This window comes from Haliaeetus leucocephalus, unplaced genomic scaffold (assembly GCF_000737465.1).
Source record: "Haliaeetus leucocephalus isolate CR32 unplaced genomic scaffold, Haliaeetus_leucocephalus-4.0 Scaffold140, whole genome shotgun sequence".
NCBI classification, from domain to species: domain Eukaryota; kingdom Metazoa; phylum Chordata; class Aves; order Accipitriformes; family Accipitridae; genus Haliaeetus; species Haliaeetus leucocephalus.
This window is the reverse complement of record NW_010972576.1, coordinates 940,798-960,689: the sequence shown is the minus strand read 5'-3', so window position 1 is coordinate 960,689 and position 19,892 is coordinate 940,798. Positions and strand designations below refer to the sequence as shown.

At 38.9% G+C, this 19,892-nt stretch overlaps 1 protein-coding gene across 1 annotated transcript in view; it reads left to right on the top strand.

Moving 5' to 3' along the window:
- The window catches only part of TLL1 (tolloid-like 1), a 139,612-nt gene that overhangs the window by 683 nt on the left and 119,037 nt on the right, over positions 1-19,892 (top strand). The window lies entirely within an intron of this gene.

Genomic DNA, 19,892 nt, shown 5'->3' with positions numbered 1-19,892 from the left:
CGCCTCCCGCGGGCTCCCTCTCGCCGTCCTCCATCTCAACCTGCCGCCCCCGGCCGGGCACCCCCTCGGATGGGGCCGACCGGGGCGGACCCGGGGCGGGCCCTGGTCGCCGGCCGCCCTATGAATATGTATGCGATAAGTGCGCGGGCCGAGCGGGGGAGGGGGGCGAGGCGCGGGGGGCTAACTAGCTGCTGGGCTTTCAGCCCTGCGAGCCCACGCGTGCCTATCTCATAAGCCGGCTAGTTGGTGGTGCGGTTGGGTCTCCCGCGGCGTGTGCCGTGGGGCCGCTGCCGTGCCCCCCGCCCGCTCGGTGCCTGACCGAGCCCGTTCCGAAAGCTGCGTGGGAAGAGTTGAGTTATTCGCAGGGCGAGTGAGGGCTTTTCTAGAACGTTTATCTTAACTGATTTAGGACTTCAGCCTCCTTAATGCCAGGTACAATTCTTCATCCATTAAAGTTATCAGCAACCAGAACTGACCTCAGGAACCGGGTTCACTGATATTTCAGTAGACAAGTGTATCTCGATGATGCCCCCCCCCCAAGCGTTACGAACAACAGTGGTGGTCCATTCTCAACAGCTCTATTGTTAAATAAGCGCTCAAGTTTTCCAGCAGCCTCTTTTGCATTAATTAGTTATTTTATATTCTGAAAACTAGTTCAGCCAAAGGTTGTGTTCGCTATGTCTGTGTGGTTTTGTTTAATTTATTGAGGAGAATGCGGTGAACGTATATGCCAAATATGCAGACACTATGTTTTTCTAATCACAAAAATATTTTGTTCCTAAGTGTGAATCGTTAGGTCTTACTTGCTTACAACTGAGGAATGCTCAAGTTCAAAAAGAGCAGAAACAACTGCAAACAAAATGTTACTTCTTCCCAATTAGCACTTACAAATATATATCTAAGTAACTGGCCATCATTAACTCGAATGCTTTTCTTCTGGTCCGTAATTCTTTAGGAACATTCATGTGCATCCTTTCATATAATGAGAAACGTGTATTTACTCTGTTTGCTGCGGGATTTTTTTAGTACTTCTTGTTTCATAGTGGGAATAATTAAAAATTATAATTCATGATGCTAAGTGTTTTAAGGTCATGCATGAGAGAAAGACAACAGTAAAAGACTGTGCGATATGATCAGCGTTGACAATTCTCCGCCATCGTTTTGTTTTGTTTGGAGAAAGAAACATTTGTTTGGAAAGTTTGGCCCGTTGAAATGTTTTATAGAAGTTCTTGCTGCTGCTGCTTCTTCCCAAGGCACTTAGATGCTACTGTGATGAGAGACAAGTAGATGCATGAAGAGTTACTTGTGTGTAGTTCCCGTTAGTCTTAAAAGCAATCACTTTGAGGTTTTCTCTTCAGCAAATAGCCCACTCACTTTTTTTTTTAGCGTATAGTAGTTCTTCAGAAATGAAAATGTATGTCACTGCTGCACACTGGGTTTGTACCACGTACCAATGATTTCTAACAAAAATTAGAAGTTCTATATGTTAATGAAACTGATCCTCCAACAGTATTTCCCAGTTAATTTTCCTGCTAAACCTTCCCTAAAGGCTCTATTAATCTTAGCCAGTGAATTACTGATACCTGATCAAAGGTGATGGGCGTAATGGGTGCTCAGCCTCTTTTAAGAGCATAAGCCAAATGTGTGTTCTCCCTAGGTCAGGTCTTACCGTCTGGGGTGGATTTTGGACTCCCATGAGTAATTTTACCAATATCTGCCATTAGGATGGTTTCCACAGTGAGGCCCTAAAGAAGGACAAAGCTGGGCTTCACACTCAGGGGTGTGAGTTGTTCACACTCAAATTTGTGTGGTCGCTCTATGCGTGAGATAACAGGATAAAACGAGATAATCCTTGCTGAAGATTGTGTTCAGTGTGTGCAAACTTTGTATCTTAGATATAATTAACACCTGCTTTTACTGCATCTCAGGGCCTACAGCTGAAGCTGTAAAAGTGCTCTTTTTTTTAACTCTTCAGGCTGGTAACAGTTAGGTCCCAGATATAAGTGAATTTCTGCAACTCAGCCAGATAGGGGAATGCCCAAAGTCAGTTAGGGTTTTACCTAGTGACATACTTCAAAAACTCTTGTGAGCTCCATGCAGATTTTACAGGTGTGCTAGAATAATTTGTCCTACCACAATTTGTGAGCAAATAAAATGCTTTGAAACCAACCACAACTAAGATGCCCCAAATATGCTGATGCAAGGTGGATTCACCTGTATTTTAAAAGTTGTTTGCATTCTGTTTTTCTTCAGGGAGTAGTGTTCGCTGCTTAGTTTTAATTCCATAGACCACATGAAAAAACCCTTTGTGATCTTGTGACAGAAAGCACAGTACACAAGGCCTCAGATCTATAGTTAGATGTAGTTACAATTCTATATAGATAACTCTTTATAGATAAAGTCCTAACTCTGTTGAATCAATCTTCTTTTAGTAGGTCCCTTTTTCCCTGTTTTTCCCTTTTGTGGAAGAGCTGGAGAAATTTACCAGAAACAGAAAGCGACAGCCCCTGAGGTGTTATTCATAGGTATTCTGTGGGATTATTTATGGGTATTCTGTGTGTATTTTAACATTTTCATAAGGAAGGCATCAATTTAGTGAGTGTGGGCTGGACCGGCCGCCTCGCTCCGCTCCGCGGCCCCGGCAGGAATCACCCTGTTCCCAGAAGTTCCCAGAAGCAGTGTAGTGCAGGATGCTATAGAGGCTGAAAAGTACATTTTCTTACAGTGTTTCCAGCTTTGTGAAAAATCTACAGGTAACAGCAGTCTGACAGATGCATAGTAGGGTTAGGAAATGTTTCTGGAAATGACGTTCCCAATGGCATCTAAAACAGCAGCTGTTTTATGCAACAGCCCCAAAGTTCAGTCTTGGCAGTGAAGCCAGCACCTTGAGAGCCCTGGAGTAAGGGCTCCAGGGAAGAGAAAAGCCTGGAGAAGTGTTGTGACGGTGTTGAGGAGACGAGTGTTGGTAAGGAAGCTATTGACATTGTGCAGAAGAACTTGATGAGCTGCGTGGTTTCCTGTGTGTTTGTCTGCAGACCTTTAACCTATGTACGAATTTTGGGTCATGCTACTTCTCCTTGTAACAAGTATCCTGGCATGCCGTAACAGCGGGATGTGATGTAACACAGTTTCTGTGCTTCTGATGTCTCAGATATTTCCTCGTGCTTCGCTGCAGGATATTGCCCGCAGTGTTTACCATTGTGAAGTTCAAGTGTAAGGTGTTCATCTTCAGGGTCTAAGTTGCCAGAAGATGTGAAACTGGGAATGCCATACTCATTGCAATGTCAGGCTTTAAAGAATCTAAGAAAATAGATCATGATTTCTATAAATCAGGTATTACTCCAAAAAATAAAATGCTTAGTTAGATTTAAATGGACACTGTCAAGCTTTTCAGATCGTAGCGTGCATCTACATTTATCTGTGGATTCCCAAAGATTTTTTTTTTTCCCATTGTTGCCACAGCTTATAATGTATTAAGGATATCTGTTGAGAAACATACAGAGTGGGATGCGTAGGAAAAGCATTTCCCATTCTGTAATACTTGGTCATATTCTGCACTTAGTTGACATTAAAGGTTTTTTTGAAGGCTTTTGTTTTGTTTCCTTAAAACAAACAAACAAAAAAGACACACACATACATGCTGGTGTGATCTTCCAATTCAACACTGTGAACTATAGAAGATTAGGCAACAAGTCTTAGTTTTGTTACATATCCACATCACTGAGAACTGTTTCAGCCTCTGGGCAGCTGGCTGTCCTCAGATAAATCTCTTCTAGCATTTCTTCTGTGAGGTATTTCACTTCCTAAAAAAAAATGCTAAAGGTTTGGGGAATAGGCTCTAAGCTGAATTCCGTCTTGCACTGGAGAAACTTTTCCCAAGGGAGACTTCTCCCAAGGAACACTTCATTGAAACTTTTATATTCTCACTGTAGTTAGTTTGGATTTTTTTTTTTTTTTTTACACAAAACACTTAATTGGGATTTTTTTTTTCTTTCAAATTATGCACGAGTTGTTTGCCTTGGAACAGAAGCTTTTTATTTTTTTCCCAGTAAAGCTATATACAAATGTAAAAGAAAAAATAAATAAAGACAAACAATTAGATTTACAGCTTCATCACTTGGGAGTTGGTTAGCATGCTGTTGTTTGTCTAAGAACAAATTCTGTATGTATGTGTGCCTGCTTGAGAATAAGAGAAAAGTAAGAAATCCTCTCCTCATTGTGTCCATTTCTCACTCCTGTGAGAATCTAAGGAACACATTTGGTTTCTTTGCACCTTTATAAATAATAATAAGAAAAGTTTGGTTTGTCCGTAACAGAGATATTAGTATTTCTCACCTCACTCAGGTGTGAAACCTGGTTATGTATTTTATTTGTAAAGTATCTGAACATGAAAAGTTGATGGTAAACATTAAGTATAATTATTATACGGTGTCGTCTGTAACTGCAGTCTAACTTTTGTTTGTTGATGTTATAGCAGCAGCCTTCTATACTGCTAGGTTGGGTTTTTTTAGTTTGTGTCTTGTATTCCAGGACATGTGTTTTCAGCTGTAAGCATGCTAATTGTGCAGTCTGGTAACAAGAACATTCTTAAAACCTCTGATTATACATTTTGAATTTGTTGCATGATTTAGATAACTGAGATCTTTCATCTTTATATTTCAGTCATGCAGTAAATTCTGAAAGGTATATTGTGCAGTTTGTACTAATATAGAGGTTGTACTGCTAATATCACTTGCCAGATTGACAGAACTGTGACTATTCATGTAGTAAATGCATAGTGTAGGCAGCTGAAACAGAAACAAGCTTTTCTGAATAGTCGGTCCCAAATGGCCTCCATCCTGCTGTGGATAACCTTATAGGGTAAATCAGACTACTGAAAAATTTAATTTTTCAGTCATATTTCTTTTTTCAGAATTCTCCACCATTATTTATCTGTGATGCCCTTTAATGTCGTATCTCAACAACTTTGAAAGAAGTTTGTGTGAACATAAAGTTCTCTTTCTCCTTGGCTTCACTGAGATTAATTCAATAGTGAAAGTCTGGGAAAACAGTATTAAATGAATATATTTGACGTTCTAACTTTGTGAATATCCTTCCATACCAAAGGCTCAGTTTCATGTCCAGACCACTTTCCATAGGGATCTGTTTCTGAATATATTTCCGGTGTGTCGAACAAGTGACCTGCAGGAGCAGTATTACATCACTGCAAAACAAGCCTAATTGACAAATCTAATTGAGCTTGGAATCAGGTCCCCCAGGCAAGCTCAGAAACATTCACCACACCTGGATGTCTGCCTTATGTCATTCTTATTTCCCCTCTGGAAAACAAGGTTGATAGGCTTATGACATAATTCCATTCACTCCTTTTTGGAGAGAAACGGTCACGTCTGTGGTGCATGGTATTGACAGAAGGGCTGTAAAATGGAAGAGTCAACTTCTGGTTTTCACAGGCACAGTGGACCTTGTGGAGGAAAACAGACCTTTTTTTTTTGTTGTTGTTTTTCCCTTCTTGGATGCATTACAGTACTCTAAATTTTATAACAGTGAATAAACTAAACAAGGGGAGAAATCTCCGTTCTTTGTTTAGACAATGTGTGTTTTATCCTTAAACTGAAATAGGTTTTCACGGTCTGGCTTTAGACTCATGAAAAATGTTTGGTTATACAACTTTTTTTTTTTTTTTTTTAAATATATATGAAGGAAAGATGATTCTAAGAGTATTCTAGAGCAAAACTAAGCTTTGGGCTTTCAAAGCTTTCAGTAGGATGGACAGTCTTTCATAGTGTTTTTCTGACTTTTCTCAGCCTCCTCAAGGTCTCTCTCATCTACTTTGTTCCAGTTATTATTGAATGCAGTTCATTGCTCCCATTCTTGACCACAAACAACCTCTCTCCACCTCCCTACTACATCCCTTCAGAGATATAGCAACTGAAAGTGTGCCTAGAGAAGTCTTTGGGTATTTTTAGTTCTCTCTTCTCAGGATATTTTTCTTGGCTAAGAGAGCTGATGGCTAATCTGTTAATGTGTTTTAATGCATGTTCGTTCTTTGTGTCTGCTGCTCATCCTCTACTTCTTTCCCTGTCACCTCTTTCATTGTTCCTATGACAAGTTTCCTTGCTTCTGGATTCCCTGTCCCCACTGAGTGTATTTTCTACTTGCTTTTCAGCTTTTCCCTGTGCTGCCTGGCCAGTCACCTAGCCCTCTGCTGTTTTTTTCCCTTGACATATTCTTCTCTTGCTCACAATTAGCAGTTATTATTACCTCCAAATATAACTTCTAGCTCATCATCAGGCTTTTTGTAAGATTGTCCTCTACTGCTTTGATAATTCTGTAGCAAAGAAACTGGGCACCTATGCTCACAGCTGGAAACGAGGAGGAGGAGAAGGACGAGTGGGCTGTGCATGACCAGCACGTTCTCAGAGGCCTTGCACTGGAGTGCTGCCAGTGGGGCAGCCAGTGGGCTGCAGTGATTTGTTAAACACTGCACATCAAACCTTGAAATATCCAGCTATAAACACTTACACAGAGCACATACGTGAACCTTCTGTCTCTGTTGGACTCAAGTACCTAAATATCAAGATCTGATGTGAAGACTGTCCTTGCTGAACAATAGAAGTAAGGGTACTAGAAGTACTTGAAGTGTAAAACTTGTATACGTTGTAACGCACCAGTAGAGGTTGAGCTGTGGAGTGGGAAGGTGGAGGCTGTGCCATGGACATATGTAGAGTGTCTGTGTGTGACCCTGAACAGGTGTGTAACCCATGTGAGTGGTTGCTCTCGCAGACTACTTTGGAGGCATATGGATGCTCTCAGATGACTTTTATTGGGATTTTTGCCTGAGTAATGATCTGCAAGTGCAAATCTTGAGTGACTATAAATCTGTGGGCATCAAACGTTTGAGAATATTTGAGCACAATCAGATAGCTCTTACAGAACAATAATGTGCCAAAATGTAGGTTTGTGGGTTTTCCCTTCAATATTTAAAAACAGAGATTGTCAAGATCAAAACACCAAAAAATCAATTATTTTCTAAAATAACTCCTAATTTTTTTCTTGAGGTGTGTGAAATATGATGCCTAATAGGATATGCAGTATGTATTTAACCAGCTTCTTTGCTATATATACTTTATTGAGATAGTCTGTCAATAATTGACTAGGAATTGATTTTGAAGGTTTTTTTTTCATATTGATGGTTATAAATTGCATTTGCAGAACAATATGCCTGGTCTGAGGTATTCTTTTAGTAATTTAAAACACATGAACATTCTTAGCAATGATTTCTGTTACATGAAACGCTTAAAATTATAATTTTGCTTAATTTTTGTGTAAATTACATGGGAGTTTTAATTTTAAAATGGCCATAAATCATGCTTTAAAAGTTGGTGCTGCCCAGCAAAATAAGTGACTGCCAGTTAATGGCACGCCTTAATCAGGATTCAAACTTTCAGAGGTTCTGGGTTGGTATTCTCGTATGTCACTGACAAAATATCAAATTTTTAATATTATATTAAGGAATAGTAAGTATTGGAACTCTATTCCTTCAGGAAATAATCAACAAAATCAGGACACAAAAATGCAAATGAAATATCTTTATTTTAAAACTTATTTTCAGTGCATTTAAATCTGAATTTAGAAATTATCAGTCTTGCTGTCCTGATGATTTTCATCCATTTCCTACAAAAACTGAATGACACAGATACAGTGCTGCATTTGTAAGGTGCCAGTACCTCTCCAGCCGCATTGTGGTCCTTGGATATTGTAAACTGTATGGTGGAGTTTAAATACCAGCTCTTGGAAGAAGTGAGGGGGCATGGACATCAGCTGAGAGGGATGTATTTAAAGAGCTGTGCAGATGGGTTACATTATTCTCATGCTGGTAGCAGCAGTTAAACATATTCCTAGTAATAACTCAAATTGTTATTAAACAAAAATGAATCCATTTTTTTGGTGTCTGACTTAGTAGGAGCTGGTTAGGTACATTTTTGCAGTCGTAGGTACTGTATCACTAAAGACCTTCAACATTGTTCAACTTCCCCAATAAAGTAGAAAGGATAGGGCATAACAATTCTAGAAAGAGTGGCCAAGAGGCAGAGCTTCTCTATATTTCCAGATGATGTACTCAGATAAGTAAAGAAAATAATTTCAGATGGTTGTTATATAATATCAAGATTTATTTAAACAGTTTACTTGCACAGCCAATTATATTTGCTTTCATGAAGAGTAGTTTTAGAACAACTCTGCGGGTGTGAGAACATGACGATGAACTGCCCAATTTCTCCATCTGGTAAAATGTCCTTATATTTATAACAAATTTGCATACATCTTCATTTTTACTTGTACTCGCTTTTTTTCCCCTTACTCAACATTACTCTTACAGTTGTGCTCTTACTTCAGTTTTATTTGCAGGTGGGTTAAACACCACTACTTGACAACTGTTTCCATACTTATAATTATCTGTTTCATCCCTTATAAAGGTGTACATGCATATCGGCAAATTGATAAATTAGGTATTTTCTGTTCAGGCAATCCACTTAGCCCTTTTCTGACTAAGAACATGCAAAACTGCCAGCATCATGATGAAGGCATGTTACTCATCTTCCATTTTAGTACCAGGATCTTTGATCTGTCCATCAGCCCATCCTTTTGTCATCATATAAACTGCTCTGTCTTTGACTATGCAGCTATTCAAGATGATTGATTGAGGACTAAATACTGGAATACTTATTCTGGTGTTACTGATGTGCTGTAATGGCATCATGTTCATAAAACTAATATAGATTAATCTTTCATGCCTGGAAAAGAAATTGCCAAAAAACCCCCCACAAACCCACAACAAACCCTCAGACAAAAAACCAATAATCAAACCTATAAATAGCCAAGGAACCAGATTCATGTGGATAAGTGTTTTATTCCACAAAGGTTAGATTATTGGAAAAACTGTTTAATGAAAACCGAGTAAAAAGATGTTTAGAAAACAGAAAATGAAAGAGAAGGGACATGGTAAACATGTACTATTTAAGAAATTATACGAGAAGATAAAAAAGAAGCTTTTTGTTTCTACTCCTGTTAGTCTGTTAAATCCTGAAGTGGCAAATTGAGAACTGAGACAAGGAGATATGTGGGGTTTTTATACACTTTTTTTAGATTGAAGTCTGCTGAAGGATCCCACTGGGGCAGTATTCGGTTATATGATATGACATTTACATAGATAACAGGGGTATTTGGAGCCCTGATAATTAATAATGATAACATTTTGAAGTGGATATTATACCTCAGGCTTCAAGGTTCAAGCCAGTCTTTAGTAGCTGGAAACCAGGATGAACCCTAATGTGTGGCAAGATTATCCTCGTCTACCTACTATAGATTCTTGTTTCTTTCTGTGAAGCAGCTGGTGGTGACTGCTGTCAGAGACAGGACCTTGGATATGATCCAGTGTTGCAGTTCCTTTGTTCTTCAGCCCTCCCTAAATGCTATTTCAAAAACTCATGTCTTGTAGCATGCCTGAAAGATAAATGCAATTTGGCTATTTTGGGAAGTGAATGAATTTCAAAGCTCAGTATGATTGTAAATGCATTGACCAACTGTATTAGATGAAAACGAATGCAGGCAAGCACGCAAGAAGAAAAGTACTTTTACCTGATGTATATAGATTCTCATGATGCATCCAGTGGAGCACTTGTATACATGCTTATCTTTAAACACACGTATGCAAATGCTCACCTGACTACCTAAGGAAGTATTATTGAAGCATAGATGTCTGTAGAAGTATCTATACAGGATCTTTAAAGTTGTGTGTACAGATCATGTGGGTGTCTGTCTTCTTTTTTTTTTTTTTTTCCTACGCTGGGAAACGCCACGTTAATCTGTGTGTTAAACCTGATCTAGAGGCTATTGAACTCAGTGGGAATGTTTCCAGTTACTTTAGAGATAATATTTATAGGTGAATAAGTAATAAAGTGCAGAGCTGACTAATTTACTCCCATGTACTTGGGCTATGGCTTGCTTGTATTCATGTGCTCACATGTTTTGCAGGCACATTAATGAAGGCAGTTGGATTTTTGCCCCAGTTTCTGTAGTTGTCATCGCTAACACAAGAGTATCATGAAATCTTACATTCGGTGACCTTGTGATTGCAGGTTCTTTCTTGCTGGACTGGGGTGTGAAAAAAAAATCCAGCAGCTTGCAAGAGCATCTGATGTTTTTCGGTTTTTTTTTTTTTTTTTTTTTTTTTCCCCCTCATAAGAAGCCTCAGGATAAGACTGGATTTAGATTACTGCAATAATTTCTCAGCCTTTAGAGATAGGTTTCTTCTTGTCATAGCTGAATACTTTATTAATTGTTCAATCTGATGAATGGCTAAAGATGCTGACGAACATGATGGTTGCAGTTGCATATACAGTTCCTTATCTGTGTAATTTCAAGAAATGTAAAGTCAAAGGTAATAAGCCATTTGTTACAAAATACAGCAGTGAAACTGGTGTCAATGTTGTTTGTAGTAATATCAGGAAAATCATGTACCATCAGCTAAAGTTTGACAAGCACTGAAAGTCTCTCCAGTAATTTACAATATCCAAAAATTAAAACATTTCCTATCCCAGAGGCTGCTAGAAGCTAAAGAGATCTTGGAAAACTAGGAGGAACAGGTGTACTGATATCCCCATTTATTTAATAAGTTGAAGAATTAGTTAAATGCTAAAACAAAAACTGAGCCAAAAGCGTATTTTTTTTTTCCCCCAAAGCTGTGTGTAATTTGAACGGATTGCAAAAACCCTAGATTGCAATATAGACCTAAGTATCCTTATGACACAGTATAATTCAGTGCAAATCTTGCATTTAACCACATAGTTTGTTACTTTCGTGTTTCACAAACTTTTGTTTTCTTTCTGATGTTGCTTCTTCAGTGTGTCAAACTTTAATCATAGCCTGAGTGAGAACTGCAAATAATAAATGAGTCTAGATTTGACTGAGGATTCCTGTTTGAAGAAAGTCCTTTACTTGGCTTTAGTTACGGAGTTTTCTGGAGTTATTTGGCAGGGGAAGGAAGGAATAAAATCTTTGCCCATCATGAAAAGATTCTCCTTTTACAGTTTGGAGATCCTTTCATCCCTGAATTGAAGGAGCAGTGGAGAGTTGAGAGTGTAGGAAAGGGGTTTCCTTTTTTTTTCAGTCCTTTATCTGCATTCTTGAAGATGAAGCCCTTTCACACATGAAGTACAGGTGAAAATACAGAAACCCAGTTCAGGTCTTGTGCCTGTTTTCATTCATAATAACTTTACATTGGAAGAAGCTGAATTAAGTATAAATTGTAGCACTGATGGATCACAGTCTGTGTCTACAGAAGTGAAACTTGGGTAAAGAGAATTTAAAACATAGCCTCCCTTTTGCATTATGAAAGAGAGCCAAATACAGAGATGCCTCCTTGATCAGTAACTGTGTTTATGGAGATATGCAGATCTTAAGGGGGCTAAAACTAAAATGTTAGAGAGAAATGTAAGCTATTATATGGTGATTTAATTCAACAATGTGTAGAGCCAGCTGAAGTCATGACAATTTTTTTCAACTTGGCCAAAATTAATTTTTCTTGGTATTTTTTAGATTTTTAAAAAAGCATCTGTTAGATTTATTTGGAGTATGGTACAGCATTGCATCACATATAATGTATTTTTGCTGATTCATTGATCTAGTCATTCTAGGCCCAAGGTTGTATGGGAAGTCAAAGGTTTCCTGAATTATTCAGAAAGACTTGATTATAAATGTAACCCTTTTGTTTGCCTTTCATAATAATGAACAAGCTCAGACTAAAGAGCAGCCCTAAGGAAAAAAATCAACAAAAAATAACATAAATAGTAGTAGTCAGTTCTAACTACATAATTCTATAGATGAAGAAAAATTATTTGATCCTTGGTTTCTGCTCACATACTCTGGCTTGGCTTCATTGACCTAAAATGTCTTAGATCTTATCAGTGGAGAATTTCTCTCTCCTCTGCTTCCAACAAGCAGATGTCATAGCACGGAAATCAGCAAAGATCTAGATTAGATTTTGAATCCACTTGCATGTGCTAAAGAAACAATTTAACATCCCCATTTTTACATGCTAATCAATTCTGATTCCTCTTAGTTCTTTATGACTGTTCTGGCATCAAGATAAACCCTTTCTACAGCTGGCTGTCCGCTGGAAAGGAGCACCCACAAGACTTGCTCCTGCACTGACAGAGCTGCAGGGACTCCTAGCTCCCCAGGGCACTGCCAAACACACGCCGCACCTCTCCTTCCTCTCCTCTTCATAATCAGTTTTGGATTTAGTTTTCCCTCCTGTTTTGGTGTCTGAAGAGTCACAGGTATCTGTGTTTAACGTTGCATAGGTGCTTAGAGAAGTGGTAGGGAATAAACCAACATCAGAAAGTGCTGCATGGGTTATCTGCTGGGGAAGCCAGGTAGCCAGGTAAAAACTGAGAAGCAAACGAGAGGTGAATTATCCTGTGCTGAGACCTCTGCAGCTGTAGATAGGCGATTTCCAGCAGAAACTTCTGTAAGCGCATTTTGACTGCAGATCAAACCGCTCTCTGTATTCAGCTGCTGCTAAGCTAGTAACTTTTAATTAAAACAATGATACACACATTAAAATTCCTAGTGGTATTTTGTTCCAACATGTCATTCAGTTAAATATGGATGAATTGCTTTCGCACAGATCTTTCGGTTTTGCTTTCGCACGCTGCTGTGGATGGATTGTTCAGTGGCTCTTCAACCTAGTAAAATGCCATGGCTTTTAAAGATTGTGTGCCTGAAAGCTTGTTAGACTTTTTCTTTCTGTAAGATTGGTCTAAGAAAAGATAGTTACTTTCCTTGCAAACTTTGAATTTCATCTCTTTGGACCATCATAGCTACAGTAACACTGCATCATATCCTGCCATGGGATACAGCAGATCCTGGAGGTGGGATGTGGAAGAGCCTGCACTGATGTGTTGCGGGCCCTGGGTTGTGTTAGGTGGACTCTGCAGTAGGGAGCCATGCCCAGGGCAGGGACCCACAGCAGCCAATGAAGGTATTCTTTTTTTCACTTTATGACAAAGTAGTGTGTTCATTTTTTATCTGATTTGTGTGTCCTGGCATGTGTATACAGGAATATTAAGCAATGTAAGGAATATTATGCTTGTGTGCTGTAACTTATGAGGCTGAATTCTTCACCCAGACTGCAGTTCCTCTCTGGATCTCTTGTTACTTCTAATGAGATGAATGGCATGGTGACATTCACCTTAATGAGGTCAGAATGTGAACCTGAGGAAAAATTACATTTAGGGCCACTTCACTGAGACTTACTGGAGGTATGTTTTTTCAACAGTCCATTACAATGGAGGCAAGAGGTAACCAGATAATTGGGGTATAATTTGCTTTTTGGTGTTTTGTGATGTTTTAAAATATATATATGTAGACATTGCAATGAAAGGATCTTTCTGAAGTGGCATTTACACTAGCCTAATTTTCAAGCGTCAATAGCTGGTTTAAAAAAAACCAATTAGCTGCTGTTCATACACAGTACAGAAGCAGATAATCCATACAGTTTAACTGGGCCCCTTGAATTGGATGGAAAGCAAAACTTTTTTAAAAAGCTTTTGTTGTTGTTCCTCCTCTACAGTGGGAAATTATATAGAGAGAAGATGTTGTAGCAAGGGCAAGCATAGAGGAACTGTTCTGCGCTGTGAGCCAAAGGACATCATTAGGAACACTCCTATTATCTGGAAGCTTGACTTCCTGTCTCAGTTTCCTCGTGGGTCTCAATGAATGGCAGAAGAAATGGAACACTTTCCTGCTTGGCCAAAAACTCTCGCTAAATGACTCCTTTGGCTGCGCGCCACGCCATGCTCGGGAATAAATCCTGCAGCTCCCCCCGGAGTCTGGAGGGTACTTGCTGCAGTTCCTTGGGGCCAGTGGAGTGAATTTTAGAAAGCCTGTTGTAGCAAGACAGACCCAACGTTCCCATGAATGCCGTAATGCTTTAGGTGTCCTTTTGTACATTTTGAGAATTTTTTTTGTGATAGAGTGGTAGACGCATTGATGTTTGTTAATGTAAACTTCCATGAGAATTAAGGGATGTTAAAGAACTGAGGTATGTTAGGACTTTCGTATTGGGTAAATGACAGTATAGCATGCCTTACAAAAAGTACTAAAGATGTTTAAAATAAAAATACTTTTAGATATGCATTCAATAACTAATTTTCTGGTTTTTTTCCCCCGAAGCTTTACCACGTGAATTAGTATATTTACTGAAGTTCTAAATATAGTTTTATTGTAGAGTACAAAAATAGGGTAATAAAGATTTTAGTATGCCTCTTAAATAATGAAACATAAGTTGTAGACATCTTATTAATTGCTGTTTCAGTAAATGGTGCATCTGTCATCTTCTATGTAGAGAAGAGGATATTTTTAATCATTTTTGTCTTTTTCATTTGTTGTCTTTGGTACGTTTTCTCTGACGTGCATATTAAAACTCAAAACATTCGGAATCCTATCTTAGCTCTGATTTCAATTAAAGCCACAGCACCAAACTTTTGGTTCAATTGTTACTGTCAGTTCCTATACTTTCTATTTTAACTACATTTGGCATGTAAGAAACTCACAGCTGACTCAAAGGAAACTTGGCGAAATGTACACCATTTCCCAATAGCCTTTCTCTATAATAGAAGAGATACTGGGACAGCGTTTAATAATTTTTGGCTTGTTTTGTCATATGCATCCAGGAGGAAAAATATTCTTGATTCACTGGAGACGAGAAACGCTCACCATAGTTAGCATTCTGTATGTGTCATCTTTCAAAGGACTCATTCTCAAGCAGCTTTTCCAGCTGGAAATTTTGGGGATACATGGAAAAGAGTACAGAAAAGACTTAACAGCTTGTATTTTTTTTTTTTCCTGCTAGTTTTTCTCATAGTTTTACTGTTTATACCTTGTTCAGACTTTCTGGAATTCTAACGTAAACTTAATTTGTGTGACTTTCACGGGGCACCATCAGAGGGGGTGATGTGAAATAGCATTTCTCCCGCTGGAAGGGTTGTCAGCTTTTTAGCCTGTGTGGATTCAGTTGTGCCATGCAGGCCTGATATTGAGGTCACTGCTGCTTTCAGGGAAGCAGGACTGCTGGGTTATGCCCATCTTGTCAACTGGTCCTTTGGTCTGTCTTCAGTCTCCTTTGTGAAGGCAGCTAAGCGCTTTCTGAGAGGAGCTCCCCTTGACTGCTAAGCAGTGCTCCCCGTGTTGATGCCTGTGCGTTTTGGGACTTGGCACTAGGGAGGCAGAGTGGATGGCATTTTCTGAGAGTTGGCTACAGGAGGAAGTTGGAGACTGCCATTTTTTATGGCAGTTTTTTGATATTAAGGTCCTGATTTTGAAAGTTGAGAGTTGGGGCATCTCATTTATTCCCATTGCTTCCCCCACCCCAGCAATGCCACTTTGCCCTTTCTGTTGCCCCTAAAGGTTGGTTCTCTCCAAGCCGTCCTTTTCCGTATTTCCTCCTGATTCAGAGGAAGAGGGAGAAGAGACTCCTGTGTATTCTACCTGCTGTGCCCAGGGGACACTGGTGAGATGCCAATGACTGTTCCTCATCCTTTGTGCACATGACACAAAATCTGAGATTTTTAACTAGCATACTGGAGAAATGTTGGTGTGTGCTGTTAATGTGGCTGTATTGTCAGTATCCACAGTTAAGAATGTTTGGTTATTTTAAAAATGTGTCATATAGTTCCACATAATAATTGAAAAAAAATGCACTTCCTTTAGAAGACTTTTTTTGAGCTCCAAGGAGAGGGAACCCTAAATGGTGCACAGGACAGTGTGAATATATGTTTGCATATAACACAACTGTACGTGTATGGTTTTAAGAGTGTGTGTGAGTATGAGGTACACGGCAAATGAATTTTAAGGATACTTGTATCATTGGACAGAAAATTTGATCAGTAATTAAACATAACAGATTCAAATACACAAGTTCAATTTTCGTTTATCTTATAATCAATCACAACAAAATAATATTAAAAACTAGTATATGATTTAGTTAAAACTGCTGCTCAGGTAATAAAATTATGCTTTTGGTAATAGACATGGAAATATATTTATGCTAAATATGAAACAACTGATTGGATAGTGCACAAAATATTGCCTTGAAGTATACACAGTACACGTGTACAAAGTTAAAGTACTTATGTTATTCATGCTTTGCTTCTTATGGAAGCAAAACTAGCTGTTACAGGAAGAATCAAACTCAGCTTCATTATAAGGCCAGGCAATTTCTGTTGTCTTCAATTCAAATCTGCCCCTGGTTTTACCCAAAGGGCTAGGTTTGGTTAACAAGCGTAGTAGATTGTCAGTGGTTCTAATAATTTGTTGTGTAGTCAATTTTTTTCTTAAATGGTAACTGATAGAGAATTGTAAGTTTGATAATGTTTTCTTGTAGGAAGGACTATTTTGCTTCCATGTTGTAGGGTTCCCTGCCACCCCCCCCCCCCCCCCCGACTGTAGTTTTATTTACATGTAAGAGAGGCTAGTCTCACCACTTGTGATCTAAATGAATTCCTGTAGTTAAATGTAAATGTTCTTCCTGTAAGAAAAATACAGGCTAACAAATTCTGCTGTTGCATGAACAAGCAGGGCAAAATTGTTTCAACTATTTATGTTATTTTCATCCTGACTTTTGAAGCAAGGATTTGCGTCCATTATTAGGTGTTTAGCTTTCAGCCAGGTAAGCAATCTCTGGCCTATTATGTTTTACCAGTATTGCAGATCATCATATTATTTAGCTGTTTAATATCTGTATTCAATATGTCATATTTATCTTATGATACTATATCACATCTATAGTTTACCTTAAAGGCTTTTGCTTTCCTGAGTTTGTGGATTTTTTGGAGAAGTTGCTAATTCTCAGTGAAATAAAGCCTGCACAGAGTATCTTCATGTCAGTTTTCTTACATCCATGTAGGAAGAAGTAGGTCTTTAGTAGACACACAGTCCTGCAAGTTTGTGAGAGGGAGTAGTGCATCTGTATGTAGACTGGTCTATGGATTGATTGATTTTGATTTTTTGGAATATAGCTAGTAATAAAATGTGATATTTGTTGATGCATCCAGTAACATGTCTGTGAGGAAAGCTTGTCAGTGCATCACAAGCTTGTAGAAGCGTAATTGAGATAAAAATATTCCTAAGGAGGACTGCCTGAGGGAGATTGTTGAAGTTTGCCCTCACTGGAGCTGTCAAGTTTCTGTTCAACAGAGAAGTTAACAGAGTAGTAAGAAACTGGGTATTTCTAAAATTATTATTCTAGTTGTTGCTTACATAAATGACATTGCATTTTAATTCTTATGTGTATAGGTAGCTGTGGCAGTTTGAAATTTTTTTTAGATCATCAGCTTAGACTTAGGATACGTATTGTACTAAAAAACTTGCAAGTTTTGGTTATAAAATGTCTGATTCATTTATGCTATTGTAATGAACATACATGGTTACAAAGTGAGACTTCACTCTTTTTTAGTGACCTCCATTAAGGTCAATTAAAACTGAGGGTGTTGGGACATTTAGCTGTAGAGTATGTTAACACAAGAGACAGTTTGATAGATAAACTGTAACCTGAATAAGTGCATGAACTTGAGTTTTAATTATGAAGATTTCATGGAATTTGGTAATATAAATGAAAAATGGGAAATTGCTGTTATTTGTTCTAGATAAAATCTTGCAGAAGCATTTGCCAGCCACTTCACTGATTTACAAAACAGGCTGATAATAAAATAAGAGTCATAAAATCTGCCTGGTGGACACTTTCATGTTTGAAGATGACTTGCTTTAAAAGCTTACTGTTCTTTGTAGCATGCATATTTTTCATGGAAACAAAGTATGTCTTTATTTCGATCCAGTTACTGTACTTGTGGAAATATGTTTGTGGTATAGGAGCTCATTTTGTAACAAAATAAGCCATACTGAAGTGAACTGCAAGTACGTAGTGAAAATGTTGATGAAAGTTACAAGAACATTACATAAGTTGCTTGGTCTCCTAAATATATTGCTTCATGCCTATTTCTCACAGAGAGAAAATAAACTCTCTGTACTCAGTAGCTGTACCAGTTAACGTTTCTTCTGTTGCTTAAGGGCTGAGTCTTGTCCTCAGTCAAGTCAGTGGGAATTGACTTAACATTCACTGGCAAATCTGTCTTGGAACTCTGCTACATTAATAGTTTGGATGAGATGGAGTTGACTGCAAGGGAAAAATGAGCTGTCAGCCATATCTCATCCAAACATAAAACATGTTCATCTAGTAATAAAAAAAATGGTTAGTATTGAGCTAATGCATTGATGGACTATTCTGTGGGAGAATGAAAGCAAATTCTCCACTGAAGTGCAATATACAGCTGCCTTCAAAACCACATTTTTATTTATCAGTAGGAATGTGTCTGTGCCAAATTGTCTGCCCAAAATTGTAATCACCAGTTCAGATTTTGCAGACACTTGATGTGTGTTTATTTTTGTTTTGATTTTTTCAAAGCACACTGCTTACATTATGCACACGTTATAAAGGACAGCCTCTAACTATATATGCAGTATTGCCCTCACTATATACATTTCTGGCTTCTACTTTAAAGTGGCAGACAGCCACATTATCAAGGTCACTTTCAGCAAACCCTTGTGTGCACTCAAGTGTTGAATATTCACTTCAGGCTGTCCAAGAATCGTCCTCACCAGTTGGACCTTCTGTTTATGGCTAAAACCCATTTCCAGTTGCTTTTGTGTCGTGCAACGTAACAAAGTGAAACAGCTGGTTGTTTCTGTGTCATATCTGTCACCTAGAGTCTTACTCTCAGATCTGGCTGCATGGTCCTTAGCTTTCATCGGCAGCAAGCAAAATGCCCACGCTGCCTGTTGCCAGCACCCAGGGCAAATACTCACTCTCTGGGGACTCCAGTTCCCTGAGAAACGGTAGTTAAGATGGACTAAGAAGAAAGCACCATAAAGCTGGGTCTTGCGGGGGCCTCCGAAGGTTTGCCACCATGGGAAGACAATTCCTGTTGTTCAGCCTCTCAAGGCTTGGGCGCAGAAAGAACAGTGAGGACTGAGCAACGTGTTGGGACCAGCCGTAGGAGGGCGAGGAGCCAGATGGAAGGGGCAAAAAAAGAAGCGATGTCTTTGCTGTGCCAGTTGTTGGGTAATTCCTAGAGAAGCTAAAATTCATTATAGCCCAATGAAATGGTCCCGCACACAGCCGGTCATTCTTTTTGCATGTCAAGGACAGGTTTTGGTACAAATGCCGTATTCTAAAATGTACAGGTCCCTCCCAACAGTTTGATTGCTTTTCCAGATAGCTTTAGGTTCAGAAGGGAGTGTTACAGTTCCACACTTTTAAAGATGCATATCTTGTCTTCCACAGTGGTCCTCCTTGTTCCCACTCAGGACAATATGTAGGCTTGTTATGGGCTTTTTTTTGTAATTAAAAAAACCCCCTTCGTGTACAGAGGCTTTTTAGATCTGCCTCGGCAGAGGTCTTTAATGAATCCCAGGATTTCTGTCCCTTCCTTTTTTATGGGGAAATTGCAAGAACTCAATCTTTTATTTTTGAATTTGGTGAATGGAAATTTGGAAAGGCAGGGGTTTTTTTTTGATCAGGTGTGCTCACTCCTCAACAGTCCCTGAAAGCTTTTATTGCCGTCTCAGCCCATCACAGACATCTTTCCCAGGAGCTCACCTCATGGAGTCAGGCTGTTGTGCACCAGTAGGCTGGAACTGGGCATCACCTTTCAGTTCGCCCAAGACACAGGCTTGTTAATGGAAACCCCAGCAATAAAAACTTGAACCCTGACTTCTGAACAATCAGCTAAAGTTTCTTTAGTGTAGGTCTGACCTTTGCCTTCCATCAGCACAAC